General features: G+C 45.5%; 1 pseudogene; it reads left to right on the top strand.

The window, feature by feature from the left end:
* Positions 1 to 1,495: 1,495 nt before the first annotated feature.
* Positions 1,496 to 14,973, top strand: LOC140195656 (uncharacterized; annotated as a pseudogene).
* The last annotated feature ends 1,950 nt before the right edge of the window (positions 14,974 to 16,923 follow it).

Raw genomic sequence — 16,923 nt, forward strand, 5'->3', positions numbered from 1 at the left:
AGTTCTCTCCAAGTTTATTCTTACTTCAGAACATGCTGTTCTTTCTTTATTTTCATTGGCTCACAATTCTGTAATTAATGTCCTCTATTCAATCTTATTGCACCATTACTAAAGGGATTGCAGAGGATAAGAACAAGCATCACACACACTTTTCAAGATAACTAAAGATCGGGTCCTGAAGACCATCGCTGAAGCCATCAGCGCTGGAGTTGAGTGGGCGAAGCGGTCCCGACCCTCCAAGCTGACCATTGCCTTTGTCAGAGCTGGGGAGCAGCCAAAACCCGCCAAAAGAACATCTGCAGGCATCCTGACCTCTGCAAGGGACTGGCAGCTGTTGGTGGACCTCGAACGGCAGCTGAAGTTCCCCAACCATATCGCAGCCACCACTCTGCAACCGGACGTTGTCCTTGTGTCTGAGTCTACTAAGCAAGTGGTGCTGCTGGAGCTGACAGTCCCATGGGAAGATCGCTTGGAAGAGGCCTTTGAAAGGAAGCTCTCCAAGTACGCATGACTGATCAGCACCTGTCAGCAGGCTGGATGGAGAGCGAAGTGTCTCCCAGTGGAGGTTGCATGTAAGGGATTCGCAGCCCATTCCTTAGCCAGAGCCTTCAGCAATTTGGGCATCGAGCGAGAGAGGAAGAGGAGAGCCATCCACAGTACCACTGATGCAGCAGAGAGGGCCTCAAGATGGCTGTGGCTCAAAAGAGGGGAGCCATAGGGTCATAAGTAGCTAGCCATCTGGACACAAGCTGGGGTCTGATCAGCCCCAGGTGGGTCACCTGGAGGAGGTTTTATGATGTTGAAAGACCCAAAACACCTGATGATTCCAGGAACTTCACTGAAGATGTGTCCAGAGGCATCAGTAGATGTATGTACACAGCTTACACCCTGAGTTCATCAGTGTCAGCCAGGAAAGACTGGGTGACAACCATGAAAAGAGAGGTGATGACTGGAGAGTCAGTGACAACCCGGAGAGATGGCAACTGGGGCCAAACGGGCTGGCAACCCAATCTGTGTCCTCTGTGAGGAGGACCCCACAAAGCTATGATGAATCTAAGGGGAAGATACCCCCAGGGGTGCCGGAGAAGCGGGGGGGGGGGGTGATGAGCGCTGCAGTCGGACAGACACAACGGCATCAGACCCAGGCAGTGAACAAACGATGATGAGGAAGCAGTGTGCATGTGGCAAAATCTGCAAGAACGATCGCGGCTTGAAGATCCACCAAGCGAGGATGAAGTGTCCGGCGGGAGCAGGAGCAGCACAACGCACAGGTGTCCAACCTGGTGAGACGAAGGGGGGGCCAGACCCGGAGTCACCCCATAGTGCCCGGAACCTCCAAATGTTGCAAACTAATCCCTCTAACATCAAGTCTAACAGGAGGCGGATCAAATGGCCTGCAGCTAACATGACTTCACTGTGGAAGCAGTTTGATGAAGATGTTAACCAAATTCTGGAGGCAATGGCAAAGGGAGGGGTTGATAGGAAGCTGCAAGCCATGACAACAATTATTGTCAGTATCGCAGCTGAACAGTTCAGAGAAGAGGAGAAGAAAGGCTCCAAAACACCTTACTCGAAGAGCCAAAGAGCATTGAGGATCCACAACATCAGGCAGGAGATGAAAGCGCTGAAGTCCCAATACAAGGAGGCAGGAGAAGAGGAGCGATTGGCTTGGCCCAGCTGATGTTCATACTACGAAAGAAGATCAGGGTCCTCCGCTGGGCAGAATGACATTGGAGGTGGCATCGTGAAAGGGCCCGAAAACGTGCTGCCTTTATCGCCAACCCCTTCAAGTTCACCAAAGAGTTGCTGGGGGAGAAGTGCAGTGGGAAACTGGCCTGTTCACAGGAAGACATAGACTAACATCTGAAGAAGATATATAATGATCCTGAAAGAGAGAAGGGATTTGGATAGTGCAACATCCTAATAGACCCACCTGAACAGGATCTGCAGTTCGACATGTCAGAGCTGCAGCTAAAGGAAGTCAGGGAGGTTGTCCGCAAAGCAAGGGCAAGCTTGGCTCTAGAACCAACAGCACCTCGTACAAAGTGTACATGAACTGCCCCAAATTCCTGCTGCATCTGTGGGAATCCTGAGAATTTTCTGGAGAAGGGGGAAGATCCCAGAACATTGGAGAGTGGCTGAAGAGGTGTGGATTCTGAAGGAGGAAAATGCCACCCAGATAGACCAGTTCTGCATCATCTCCCTGCTGTTTGTCGAGGTGAAGATCTTCTTCAGTGCCGTTTCTAATCGGCTGTGCACCTACCCAGCAAAGAACACCTATATTAATATGTCAGTCCAGAAGGGTGGCATTTCAGGGATGCCAGACTGTCTGGAGCATATCGGTGTGGTGACACAGCTCATCAGGGAGGCCAGAGAGAACAAGGGCAATCTGTCTGTGTTGTGGCTCGACCTGGCCAATGAATATGGCTCCATTCCGCACAAGCTGGTGCAGCTCACACTGACCAAATATCATGTCCCCATCAGAGAGACCTTATCGCTGATTATTACAGCAACTTCAGGATGAGGGTCTCTTCAGGAGCAATTACATCAACCTGGCACAAGGTGGAGGTTGGCATCATCACAGGGTGCACTATCTCAGTGACACTGTTCTCCTTAGCCATGAACACCCTCACTAAGTCTGCTGAACCAGAGTGCAGAGGGCCCAGAATGAATTCCGCTCAATGGCAACCACCTATCAGGGCACTCATGGATGACCTCACAGTCACCACAGAATCAGTCCCAGGCTGCCAGTGGATTCTGCAGGGGCTTGAAAAGCTGGTGGAGTGGGCCCGGATGCGTTTCAAATCAGCCAAATCAAGATCTATAGTGCTGAGGAAAGGGAAGGTGGAGCATTTCAGGCACAGCCATCCCAACCATCACAGAAAAGCCAGTCAAGAACTTAGGCAAGGTCTTTGACATCTATTTAAGGGACACGACATCCATTCAGGCAACCTGCAGCGAGTTAGATGGCTGGCTGAAATCTGCGGACAGTCTGGCCTACCTGGGAAGTTTAAAGCCTGGGTGTATCAGCATGGCATTCTTCCCAGAATCCTGTGTCCCCTCCTCGTCTATGCAGTTCCAAACTCGACAGTTGAAACCTTAGAGAGGAGGGTTAGCAACCACCTCAGGGGATGGTTGGGGCTGCCAAAGAGCCTGAGCAGCATCGTACTCGATGGACACCACAACAAACTGCAACTGCCATTCAGATCCTTGGAGGAAGATTTCAAGGTAACAAGAGCCAGAGAAGTGCTACAGTATAGGGACTTAAGTGATCTGAAGGTGGTTCGAGCAGGGATCCAATTGAGGACTGGCAAGAGGTGGAGGGTGGAGGAAGTTTTTCAGGAAGCAGGGGCAAGGCTGCGTCACAGGAGGCTGGTGGGAGTGGTCACACGAGGCCGAACTGGGCTAGGATCCTTTCCAGCTCCCCAGATGGACACCAGAGGGAAGGAAAGGCGTCGTCTAGTTCAGGAGGAGGTGAGAGCAGCAGTGAAGGAGACGAGAACCTGCAAGGCGGTGGGAATGAAACAACAGGGAGTTTGGACAAAATGGGAGAATGCAGTTGAGAGGAAAGTGACCTGGGCTGAGCTTTGGAAAGCCAAACCACACCGCATCCAATTTCTCATCCAGACTGTGTACGATGTGCTTCCAAGCCCATCAAACCTGCACACATGGGGCAAGGCAGAGTCATCTATGTGCCCACTGTGCTCCAAGTGAGGAACCCTGGAGCATTGTACAAGGGCACTTGGTGAGGGATGGTACCGATGGAGGCATGATCAGGTCCTGAAGACCATCGCTGAAGCCATCAGCACAGGAGTTGAGTGAGCGAAGCGGTCCCGACCCTCCAAGCAGACCATTGCCTTTGTCAGAGCTGGGGAGCAGCCAAAACCCGCCAAAAGAACATCTGCAGGCATCCTGACCTCTGCAAGGGACTGGCAGCTGTTGGTGGACCTCGAATGGCAGCTGAAGTTCCCCAACCATATCGCAGCCACCACCCTGCGACCAGACATTGTCCTTGTGTCTGAGTCTACTAAGCAAGTGGTGCTGCTGGAGCTGACAGTCCCATGGGAAGATTGCTTGGAAGAGGCCTTTGAAAGGAAACTCTCCAAGTATGCAGGACTGGTCAGAAACTGTCAGCAGGCTGGATGGAGAGCGAGGTTTCTCCCAGTGGAGGTTGGATGTAGGGGATTCGCAGCCCGTTCTTTAGCTAGAGCCTTCAGCAATTTGGGCATCAAGCGAGAGAGGAAGAGGAGAGCCATCCGCAGTACCACTGATGCGGCAGAGAGGGCCTCAAGATGGCTGTGGCTCAAAAGAGGGGAGCCATGGGGTCATAAGTAGCTAGCCATCTGGACACAAGCTGGGGTCTGATCAGCCCCGGCTGGGTCACCTGGAGGAGGTTGTATGATGTTGAAAGACCCAAAACACCCGATGATTCCAGGAACATCACTGAAGATGTGTCCAGAGGCATCAGTAGATGCATGTACACAGCAAGATATCCAATAAGTATCACTAATACAGTGTTATTATGTGTGTACATGAAAAGAACATCAGTTCCCAGTGTGCAATGCAGGTGGTTCACCCAGAACCGGAAGTGACATTGGGGAGCTGACCGCACACACTCAGGTCGAGTTGAAGCCATGAATTGGGCACACATGCTCGTGTGGAACTGAAGCCTTTTACTGCAAGTAAATATGTGTTAGTTTTACCCACACAAACTTATCTTTCATCAAGAGCAAACATAACATGGTGTCAGAAGTTGGTGTGAGGTCTAAGCATAGAGCATAAATTAACCTTGCGTGGCTGAGAAAGAGATACCAGTTCTGACGAGGAATAACAAAGAAGGCACGAGAAGCAAGTGAGGCTAGCGGCCAGTGTGGCAGTAGAGCACATTGAGTCCAGAAGTTCATCGGATTCATCAAAAGAGATTCAGGTGAGAGAGCCTGAACAGACCCGCAATGGATAATCTACATCTTTCTGCACTTATGCAGTTTACCGACAATCTCACTGATAACTGAAAATGCTTCAGATAATGATTCAATATATATTTAGAGGGAAGCAGAGCCAGAGGCGCAGAACAAAAGTTGAAAGTGTCTATCTTTCTACACATAATTGGCCAAGGTGCTTTGGACATCTACAGCAGCTTTCAAACGGATGAGACAGCCTTGGCATTGGACACTATGATGACAAATTTGAGGAGTATTTTGTCCAAAATAATAACATCACACTTGAAAGAAACAAGTTTTTTCCTGTTACCAGTAACAAGATGTTAGCTTTGACCAATATTTAGCTGAGTTTCTCACACTGAGTAAGTCCTGTAAGTTCGGAGATTTGAGAGAGTCATTAGTTAGAGCAAAATAGAATCCCAGATAACGGACTCAGAGAAAGCCTGCTCCATGAAAAAAAAATTAACTCTGGAAAAGGCTGCGGATATGTGTAGGGCAGTGGAAACCACATGATCTCAAACTAAAGAGCTGTTCAGGGCAGAAACAACTGTGCCTGCTGTGAAAACAGAGGGGCAGAGCACAAGGCATTACCCAAAGCAGCAGGAGAGCAAAGAGGAAGGATCAAACAGCAAATGCAGAATATGTGGAGGGGGCACATCCCAAAGAGCTGTCCTGTTTATGGAAAGTCATGTATAATTGAGGGAAGAAGAATCATTTTACAAAGTGCTGCAAAACTGAGACTTGGGGGGAGGGCTAGAAGGAGAAAGGTGCATACTTTTGCTGAAGAAATGGAGGAAGTCCTTGATGATTCTCAACAGACTGCCGGTGCTGGTAAGACAAAATGGATTGTTTCAGTGACTGTGAATGAGACAGTAATTCCGTGCAAGCTTGACACCGGAGCCCCGGTGAATCTGTTATCCATGGATGATTAGAAGACTCTCAAAGTAAAGAACAAGATTTACTCAGTGAATTTCGATGTGACAGGCTATAATGGAGAGAACATTCCAGTAAAAGGGGGCTGTATAGTGACCTTCAATCACAAAGGACACCACCTAACGGCACAGCTACTGATTGTTGGAAAGCAAGTGCAGCCAATATTAGGTTTGAGTGCAAGTGAAAAGCTCAACCTGGTAGAAGAATCTTTCACAGTGGCTTCACAGACCAAATATGACTATACTTCATGCATGGAACTGTAAGCAGGTGTCTTTGAGGCGTTCAGATGCTTACCTGATGTAATTCGAGAAACTTATAGCAGCATCCATAAAGGCTCCAGAGAGGTCATGGAAGAGAAGCTTAAGAACTCCACCTTCCATAGACATCCATACCAGCATGACAGTCAGGATGCCAGTGCTGAACAGAGTGATCATGATGAAGAAGTCACCAGTCACGCTTCCATGCAGTTTTGATTCAAAATCTGTCTCTCATCAACTTCCAGTTAAAGACTGGGAATTGAAACTATCTCCATGATCTTCTCCGAGGTTGAAGATGAAAAATAAAAAAGAAAGATGTGGAGACCACACAAAACCAAAGGTCAGAACAACAGCGCCAGCTCACATAAACCAACAGGAGGGGTTTCTATCTGTGGTACACAGTCAACAGCAGGAACTCTGTGAATTGAGACAGACTCATTTGGAACTTGTACAAAGACTCACTGATCACATGGATGTGATTCAGGGCTCCGTTTTGAAACATGTGATTATGGTTACAAAGGAAGAACAGATAAGAATCTTGACAGAAGAATGTGAAAGAAATGAACATGTTGATCAGAATTCTCAAAAAGATACGAATATGAATACAGCAAGTGAAAGTCGTACATCCGTGGAGACAAATAGCAGACCAAAAAGGATCATCATACTTCTTCAGAGGCTGACTGAAGTTAATGTAAATATCTTGATTGGAAAGCATTATGTTGCAGGTTTATGAGGACATAGTATTGCATCTGATTTTTCCTTAAAGGGGGAAAATGTGTTATTATGTGTTTACATAATTAGAACTTCAGTTCCCAGTGTGCAGTGCAGGCAGTTCACCTGGAACTGGAAGTTACGCTGGGGAGCTGTTCGCAAGCGTTCAGGTCAAGCTGAAGCCATGAGCTGGGCACACATGTTTGTGTGGAGCTGAGGACATTTACTGTAAATAAATATGTGTTAGTCTTACTCACACAAGTTTGTCTTTGATCAAGAACAAACTTAACAAACACTAAATTGCAAAATCATGTTAAAGAACTGTGAAAGCCTCACAATGTTGCACCTTTACAACTTTGTACAAGCATTGACCAGGGAAGACTAAATGTATAATTCTGAAGATTTGGAACAATTTAATTCAAAATTCATGATGGAAAAGTAAACATTGCATGGAGAAACTCTTCAGATAATTTCCCCTTATGTATACAGATATACAGTATGCATATTAAAATAAAACTTTAAAAATTCCACTCATTTCTACAACAGCAAGATGAAAACTATATATCCTTGAGGTAAATAACCAGTCCTGCCGAAGGGTTTTGGCCCAGAATGTTGACTGTACTTTTTTCTATAGATGCTGCCTGGCCTGCTGAGTTCCTCCAGCATTTTGTGTGTGTTAACCAAACATCCATGATGAATTGAATTGGAAAAATTGATTAATCTTCAAAGCATTTGGAATTTAGTTGAAAATGATGAAATCAAATCTAAAAGATAACTCTGCATATACATTATCTTATTGGGATCTGAACAGCAAAAGGATGATGGAAAATATTTAAAATATGAAGGGGAATTTTAATAGACAGGCACTTGATATAGAAGCCATTAAATCATTTGAGGATACTAGTGCCCCACCTGAGTTAACTGTCAGGAATTTTAACCAGATTAACAGAACAGTGTGAAACATTTACCTGTCTTTATTGTAGTGTTTGACTGTATTTAGCAGGAATTAAATGGATAATTAATTGATATTTAAATGGAGATGGGAATACTGGTCATGCAAATGCCAATTCATTTTGTAAATTCCCCTCCAAGTTCGTCCTTACTTATGCCAATGCAAGCAGGAATTGAGAACTTGATTTCCAGTTGCCATCCCCATGATGAGAGAAAAAAGCGACACAATTTCCAAAGTGTTAATTAGAATTAAAAAGGCCTTAATTTACCTTGCAGGTTTAGGACCCGCAGAATGCTCCAGCATTCCAATAAAGAAGAAAAGGCTTCATGACCATAGATTAATTGGATGAACCAGAATCAGGTCTATTATCACTGACATATGTCATAAAATTTGTTATTTTGTAGCACCAGTGCAGTGCAAGAGATAGAAAAAAACCTATAAGCTACAGAAATAACTAAGTAGTGAAAAAGACGAATAACAAGGACACGTTCATGGGTTCATGGAAAGGTTAGATATTTCATGGTGGAGGGGAAGAACCTGTTCTTAATATGATGGTCAGATAAATGATTCCACTTCTTACCTTATCCCCAGTGAACAACATCCAGTAGTTCTGACTTTATTTCATTTGAGATAGGTATGCTATTATGAATTAAACAAAACCTGGGAATTAAAAATATATTTTATTTCCTTGCAGAAACTGCAAGCAAAATTGTGCTTTTTAAATAAAAGCTAAACTGCAGTAGAATTAGGCGGCTAATCTCTATTAATAAATAAATATTTCATGTGTTCAACTTCACAAATCAGTTCTAATATTTGGCTTGACATTAGTTTGACTCTTTCAGCTGATGCTCAGTCAGCTAGGTAGTAATGTTGCAGTGTATAATCTATCAGGAACTATTCATTGATGTTTGATACTCATTTTGACTGTGATCAATGTACCTTAAATTTATCAATAGATCTTTTGTGTGTATATGTAAAAATACTTGATAAATAACCAAGTGATTCACAAATACAAAAATCTTCATTAATTGAAGAGGTGTAGCAATGATGATTCAACTGAATGATGATTGGAAGGTAATAGTCACTTTGGTTTGTACTCTGCACAAAGCACTCATTGTGTGATTATTGCAACAACAGGTCACACTTGTCATCAAGAGTTTTTGCAGTCAGCATCTCCATACACTCACTTTATTTTTTCCAGAAAATGTTAGATAGAAAATCTCTTCTAATTTTTCATATCAATAGCATGAATGTATGTGGTAAAAATCCATGACATTGTGTGACAGCTATGATAGAAAACTACTAGAATTGCCATGGAAACAAATGAAAAGAATACCAAAGGGAAATTTTAGATAAATTAAATGTGAGATAATAGAAAGATGGTAGCAGTGCGCAGGCTAATAATTGAATAGGGGTGATCTTTTGAAGAGCTAACAAGTCAAAGTCAACTGAAGAAAAGCAAAGATTTGAGGAGTCTATATTAATAGTAAATTAAGTTACTTTAAGTGATTTGCACTTTTGTTTCTTCTTTTGACCAAGTAAATGGAAGGGGTCAGCGGTAGTTGCCGCACCTTTGAAATGTGAGCTAAGTCCACATCAGCAATCTATTCAATGGCAGACAGCAAAAAGGTGCTCAATCTGTGTCAGGGTTTAAAATGGTAAAAAGTTTAAAAAACGATCTAGTGCTTTCCGACACATATGATGAATAACCTCTTCTCGAGCTTCCAGCTGGGTACAGATATCGATTTTACCTTCGACGATAACCTCTGCCATCTTTATCAGGGATAATGCCTAGGCATGTCTAGTCCAGTGGTATATAAAGGCACCCATCGTCCATCCCTCCTGATTGGTTAGTCCTCATCCAATTAAGTGTTTGCTGTCCTGCCTTGTTTACAATTGAATTCCAGTTCTTCCTTAGAGCGAGAACTTCATCTTTGATAAACTTCTTTTTCTCTAGTTTCGTTTCAATGTCTTCCTTCACCCGGTAGTCTTAAAATCCATTGACGCAGCACAGTAGTTTTGTGCTGTCAAACTCAATCTTATGGCCACAGTGAATGCAATGTTCCGCTGCCACTGACTTCTCTGAGTAACCCAAACAGATACACCTTCTGCGCTCCTTGATGTGGGTTTCTATCATGATGTGTCCTATTTGGCTAATATATGCTGCTAAGCATTCACAAGGAATCCTATAAATGGCAGCTGTCCTGAGTCCCAGGTCATCTTTGACCCACGTAAGCTATGATCTGAGGTTCCTTATGGGTTTGTGGGTAGTATTAATCTGGTATTTTTTCTGCATCCTGGTGATCCTTCCAGAAACCATGAAAATATAGGAAAGACAGGTGATAGTGATGGCTTCCTCCTTGTTTTTAGGTTCCCTGGCTTTTCCATTGGCCGTTTTAAGGGCCCAAATGATTTCCTTCACCTTGTAGCTATTCTGTAGGATTGTCATGTGTAATCATCTTATTTCCTCTTGGAAACTCTCCAGGTCTGAAATAGTTTTTGCATAGTTAATCAAAGTAGAAAGAAACGCTCTATGTTGGGAGCCGAGATGGTGGCTGTTATTGTTGAGGTAAGTCTGTGTGATGGGTTTCCAATAAGTACCATGCCCAAGGCTGCTGTTCCGTTTTTCATCATACTAGAATGTCCAGGAATGGCAGGCAACCATTCTTCTCCATCTCCATTGTAAATTGAATATTTGGATGTATGCTATTCGGATGGTAGTGAAACTGCTGGAGTCCCTGGAATCCACGAGTCCACACTATGAAGCTGTCATCGACATATCTGAAGAAGCATCTGGGATGTAAGAGCAACGAACTCTGAGCCCTTTCCTGAAAGTCCTCTATGTAGAAATTAGCAATAGCTGGCGACAAGGGTGATCCCATGTCCACTCTGTCTGTTTGTTCTTAATAGCTCCCCTTATAGAGCACAGGAGATGCATCCATGTTGGGTACTTGGAGAAATTAATAGCAGCAGAACATTGCATTCGCAATGGCCATAGGATTGACTTAGACAGCACAAAACCATTGTGCTGCGCCAATGGCTTTTGGGACCAAATGGTGAAGGAAGCCACTAAAATTAAACTAGTGAAAAAGAATTTTAACAAAGATAAAGCTCTAACCAATCAGGAGGGACTCACAATGGTGTATATATAACACCACACTAGACATGCCGAGGCATTATCCCTGATGAAGATGGCAGAGTCTGTCATCCAAACATTGGTTAAAATGGATACCTATACCAAGGAAGCGTTTATTCATGGTAGAAAGTTAGAGATATGTATCAGCGGGAAGGGTGGTGGAGGGAGAGTTGGTAGCCTCAAGCCTTAAGAATATAGGATGACTCAATCCAGCACAAAATAAACTGGTTTAAATATCTATTATATTCCCTATTCCTTCAATTCATAAATTTGCAACTAATCAATGTTTCAGAGCTAATCCAATCATCTTTGGAAGTACAGGCCTATTAAGAAAATTGGACTCCTCTCCTTTTCATATTTTGGACATAGCCATATTGTGGTAAAATTAGTGATCTTGTAGTTAGGGATCCTCTTGTAAAGAGTGATCACAGTATAGAAACATAGAAACATAGAAAACATACAGCACAATACAAGCCCTTCGGCCCACAAAGCTGTGCCGAACACGTCCCTACCTGAGAACTACCTAGGCTTACCCATAGCCCTCTATTTTTCTAACTCCATGTAGCCGTCCAGGAATCTCTTAAAAGACCCTATCATTTCCGCCTCCACCACCGCTTCCGACAGCCTATTCCACACACTCACCACTCTCTGTGTAATAAACTTACCCCTGACAACCCTTCTGTACCTACTTCCAAGCACCTTAAAACTATGCCCACTCGTGCTGGCCATTTCAGCCCAGGGGAAAAGCCTCTGACTATCCACATGAGCAATGCCTCCCATTAACTTGTACACCTCTATCAAGTCACCTCTTATTTTGCATCACTCCAAGGAGAAAAGGCCGAGTTTACTCAACCTATTCTCATAAGGCATGCTCCCCAATCCAGGCAACATCCTTGTAAATTTCCTGTGCACCCTTCCTATGGTTTCCACGTCCTTGAAGCAACCACAGTACTCCAAGTGGGGTCTGACCAGGGTCCTTTATAGCTGCAACATTACCTCTCTGCTCTTAAACTCAATCCCATGATTAATGAAGGCCAATGCACCGTATGCCTTCTTAACCACAGAGTCAACCTGCGTAGCAGCTTTGAGTATCATTTGGACTCGGACCCCAAGATCCCTCTGATCCTCCACACTGCCAAGAGTCTTGGCATTAATACTATATTTTGCCATCATATTTGACCTACCAAAATGAACCACCTCACAGTTATCTGGGTTGAACTCGATCTGCCACTTCTCAGCCCAGTTTTGCATCCTATTAATGTCCCATTGTAACCTCTGACACCCTTTCATACTATCCACAACACCCCCAACCTTTGTGTTATCAGAAAATTCCCTAACCCATCCCTTCACTTCCTCATCCAGGTCATTTATAAAAATCACGAAGAGTAAGGGTCCCAGAACAGTTCCCTGAGGCACACCAATGGTGACCGACCTCCATGCCAAATATGACCCACCTACAACCACTCTTTGCCTTCTGTGGGCAAGCCAGTTCTGGATCCACAAAGCAATATCCCCTTGGATACCATGCCTCTTTACTTTCTCAATAAGCCTTGCATGGGGTACCTTATCAAATGCCTTACTAAAATCCATATACAGTATATCTACGGCTCTACCTTCATCAATGTGCCTAGTCACATCCTCAAAAAATTCCGTCAGGCTCGTAAGGCACGACCTGCTTTTGACAAAGCTATGCTGACTATTCGTAATCATATTATGCCTCTCCAAATGTTCATAAGTCCTGCCTCTTAGGAGCTTCTCCATCAACTTACCAACCACTGAAGTAAGACTCACTGGCCTATAATTTCCTGGGCTATCCCTACACCTGCAACATCTGGAACCCTCCAATCCTCTGGAAGCTCTCCCGTCATCATTGATGATGCAAAGATCATTGCCAGAGGCTCAGCAATCTCTTCCCTTGCTTCCCACAGTAGCCTGTGGTACATCCCGTCTGGTCCCAGTGACTTATCCAACTTGATGCTTTCCAAAAGCTCTAGCACATCCTCTTTCTTAATATCTACATTCTCAAGCATTTTAGTCCATTGCAAGTCATCCCTACAATTGCCAAAATCCTTTTCCATAGTGAATACTGAAGCAAAGTACTCATTAAGTACCTCAGCTATTTCCTCCGGTTCCATACACACTTTTCCATTGTCACACTTGATTGGTCCTATTCTCTCACGTCTTATCCTCTTGCTCTTCACATTCTTGTAGAATGCCTTAGGGTTTTCCTTAGTCCTGTCCACCAAGGCCTTCTCATGGCCCCTTCTGGCTCCTCTAATTTCATTCTTGTTCCTTCCTGCTAGCCTTATAACCTTCTAGATTCATATCAATACCTAGTTTTTTGAAAATTTCATAAGCTCTTCTTTTCTTCTTGACTAGATTTACAACAGCCTTTGTGCAACACGGACCTTGTACCTTACCATCCTTTCCTTGTCTCATTGGAACGTACCTACTCAAAACCCCACGCAAATATTCCCTGAACATTTGCCACATCTCTTCCGTACGTTTCTCTGAGAACATCTGTTTCCAATTTATGCTTCCAAGTTCCTGCCCTATAGCCTCACAGTTCTCCTTACTCCTCTTTTGCCCCACATCTTTTGCCTCCCTCCCTATCTTTTCTGAAACATCTAGTGTTGGAGTCTATTATTAAGGATTAGGTTTCGGGGTACTTGGAGACTAATGATAAAATACATCAAAGTCAGCATGGTTTCTGTAAAGGGAAATCTTGCCTGACAAATCTGTTAGTTCCTCGAAGGAGTAACAAGCAGAGTGGACAAAGGAGAGGCAGAAGAGAAGTAAATGTCATTTACTTACATTTTCAAAAGTTATTTGATAAGGTGCTACACATGAGGCTGCTTAACATGAAAAAATAGGCACCTGTGTCAGCAGCTCCTTCAGCAACTTTGCATTTCACATCCCACCTTGCTGCAAAAGGCTCTGAAGCGCTAAGATACTCCTTTCCCTTTGTCCTCCTCCTTTTCTTCCCCAAGGGAGGGTAACCACAGAGGCTGATTTAAAGGGTGACTCCACTTTCACATAGCCCTTCACGAGCCTCCATTAGTATCCACAGAACCCAAGGAATGAGTGCAGAGTGCTCACAGTCTGGGGCCTTGTCCATGTGGTCACTGCCTCTATCTTAGATGGATCAGTAGCTACTCCACCTGTGAGACTATGTGCCCAACATAGCTGACAGATGTCTTTCAGAATGGGCACTTGTCCAGAGAATGTATTAACCCTTCAGCTTTCAGGTGGTCCAGCACCTTCAGTAGCCTTGTTTCATGTTCCTCCAGGGTGGACCCAAACACTATGAGATCATCTAGATACAACAATACCTCAGACAAGTTCATATCTCCCACCGTTTTCTACATGACCAACTGGAAGGTCTCAGGGGCTCCCAATATGCCCTGAGGATCCTTTCAAACTGGAAGAATCCCAGTGGACATATAAATGCTATCTTCTCTTTGTCAGCCTCACTCATGGGAATCTGGTAATATCCACTCCTCAAGTCCAGCACACTGAACCACTTCACACCACTCAGACAGTCCACCACTTCTTCAATCCTCGGGACCATATACTGGTCAGGGACGGTACACCTGTTCAGAGTCCTATAGTCCACACACGTCCATAGCTTCCCATTCTTCTTCCTGGTCACTACTACTGGGGACTCATAGGGGCTTCTGGACTCAGTGATTATCCCAGCTTCCTTTAACTTACACAAATGCTGCCAAACGTCCTCCACCTCTGCAGGGGCCAGTTGCCGTGACCTCTCTCTGACTGGGGCTGTCCTCGGTCACCCGAATAGTGTGACGAGTATTCTTGGAACAACCCACATCAAACTCATCAGTAGAAAAGACACCTTCCAGTTTCAGCATCTTCTCTATCAATCTCCTCTTCCAACCTGCAGATACCGGGGAGCCCCCAAAGTTGAATGGCTCAGTGGTCAACTTACCCCCTTTCGCAGATAGTTTCTCCATCGCTTGTTTCACAGGGACACTAGACATTACTGTCACCAGGAAGAGATGCCCCAGGGGTTCCTTTGCTTGAAGGTGACCTCCCTCTTCGTAGTGTTCCTGACAATCACTGCCATCCTGTTCACCTGTACAACCGAGGGCTTCTGCAGTTCGGGCCTCACCAGTACCCCAGCAGGCACGCCGGACTCATCTTCGTGGTCTTCCGGTGCCAAGAGGGCCTCGATCTCAGGCATTCTGGGAAATTTGGGGTTTCCCATCATTCTTGCTACTTCCCCAGGCCATGACACGATTGGCTTTCACTGGGTGAACCACACATTCCCTTGTCTAAGCTCATTATCCGCCCCAGTGCAGCCACGCACTTCCTTGAAAGCAGCTCAAAACACCGGGTGAATGGATAATGTCTTCAGAAAGCTCTCTCCAGTTCTCTCCATGCAGGCTCCCATTAGCCTCCTCACCGAGTATTTGTCCCCTCAAGAATTGAAATTCCACCCTTCTCAACAGGGTCATGACAAACCAGTGCTAACATATCAAGGACCTCAGTCATTCGCACATCTGTGTCCGAAAACACCAGCTTCACCGACAGCTGTAGAATACACCTTCTGGTGCTACTAGGACACATCTTCAGTGATGAATCCAGGGTCATAGGGTGTTTTGAGTCTTTAATCATCAGACAACCTCCACCGGGCGACCCAGCCGGGGGTGATCAGCCCCCGACTTGTATCAAGTGGCGTACTAATCCACGGATCCCTCCCTCCGGATCCACAGCCACCGCGAGGCCTTCTCAGCAGCCTCCAGAATGTTCTTTGCAGCTCTTCTGCACCGCAGTCCTTTAACTCCAAGGAGTTTTAGAGTCCGCAGTAATGAATGGCCAGCAAAGCCCCGGCACCCAACTTCGACTGGCTCACAGCCAGCTTTCCGGCCATTGTTCCAGCATTCTGCAGCAAGATCTGTGTATTTAGCCCTCTTGCACTTGTTGGTCTCTTCAATCCGGTCTTCCCAGGGGACAGTAAGTTCCAGCAGGACCACTTGCTTTGTAGACTCCGATATTAACACCATGTCTGGGCGGAGCGGAGTGGCTGCAATGTTCTCTGGGAACTTGAGCTGCCTCCCTAGATCGACTTGGAGCTGCCAGTCTCGTGCAGTGGTAAGAAGCCCTCCTGAGGAGCTAGGCCGATGTTGAGCCTTCTGCCCCGCTCTAATAAAGATGGTGGACTGTTTGGGAGGGTGCTGATTTTTACTGTCTTGAATCGCTGTGTTGATTGTGCCTGCCATAGACTTTAGGACTTGGTCATGGCGCCAGCGGTATTGTCCTTCCCCCAACACCTTCGGCCAGCAACTTAGGATATGCTCCAAGGTGCCCCTCTTCTAGCACCTTTGGCATGCTGGAGTGTTTGCCATGCCCCACCTGTGCAGGTTGGCCGGGCCTGGGAGAACGTCATAGACTGATTGGATGAGAAACCTGATGCGCAGTGGTTCGGCTCTCCCCATCATACGGATAATCACAGCACTAAGACCCCAGATTTCTAGTGCACTGAGTGTCGTCAATGGTAAATGCGTTAAATACTGGTTGTAAAATGAACGGTACAGCAAAGTGACCTGCAACCCTGTGTCGAGTATGGCTGTAGCACAAATACACTCTATCTGTAGTGATACACTGGAGCTTGGTCTCACTAAGCCTTCAGGAAGAGTGTTTTTTGCTTTAGGGTGTTCCTTGATATATGCTTCCACCCCCCCCCCCCCCAAACCACCAGGCCGTCCCCTCACTGGGTCTCTTTTAAGTTTTCCCTACATCTCTCTCTGCTGAGGTACTCACTCTCCGAGGAGTTTCCTGCCTGAAGTGTCTCTCTTCACCACAGTTATAACAGATGATACCGGCCAATCCCCTTCTCGCAGGACCCCGGCTGCTAGCAGTCCTCTGTGTAGTCCGTCCCCTTAGAGGGTCCGCCTCCTATATCATACGGGGGGTGGGGGGGCACACCCGCTGATAACAACCAGGACATCTCAGTCCTCAGCTCTGACACCA

This window comes from Mobula birostris, chromosome 3, assembly GCF_030028105.1.
Source record: "Mobula birostris isolate sMobBir1 chromosome 3, sMobBir1.hap1, whole genome shotgun sequence".
In the NCBI taxonomy this organism is placed as follows: Eukaryota; Metazoa; Chordata; class Chondrichthyes; order Myliobatiformes; family Myliobatidae; genus Mobula; species Mobula birostris.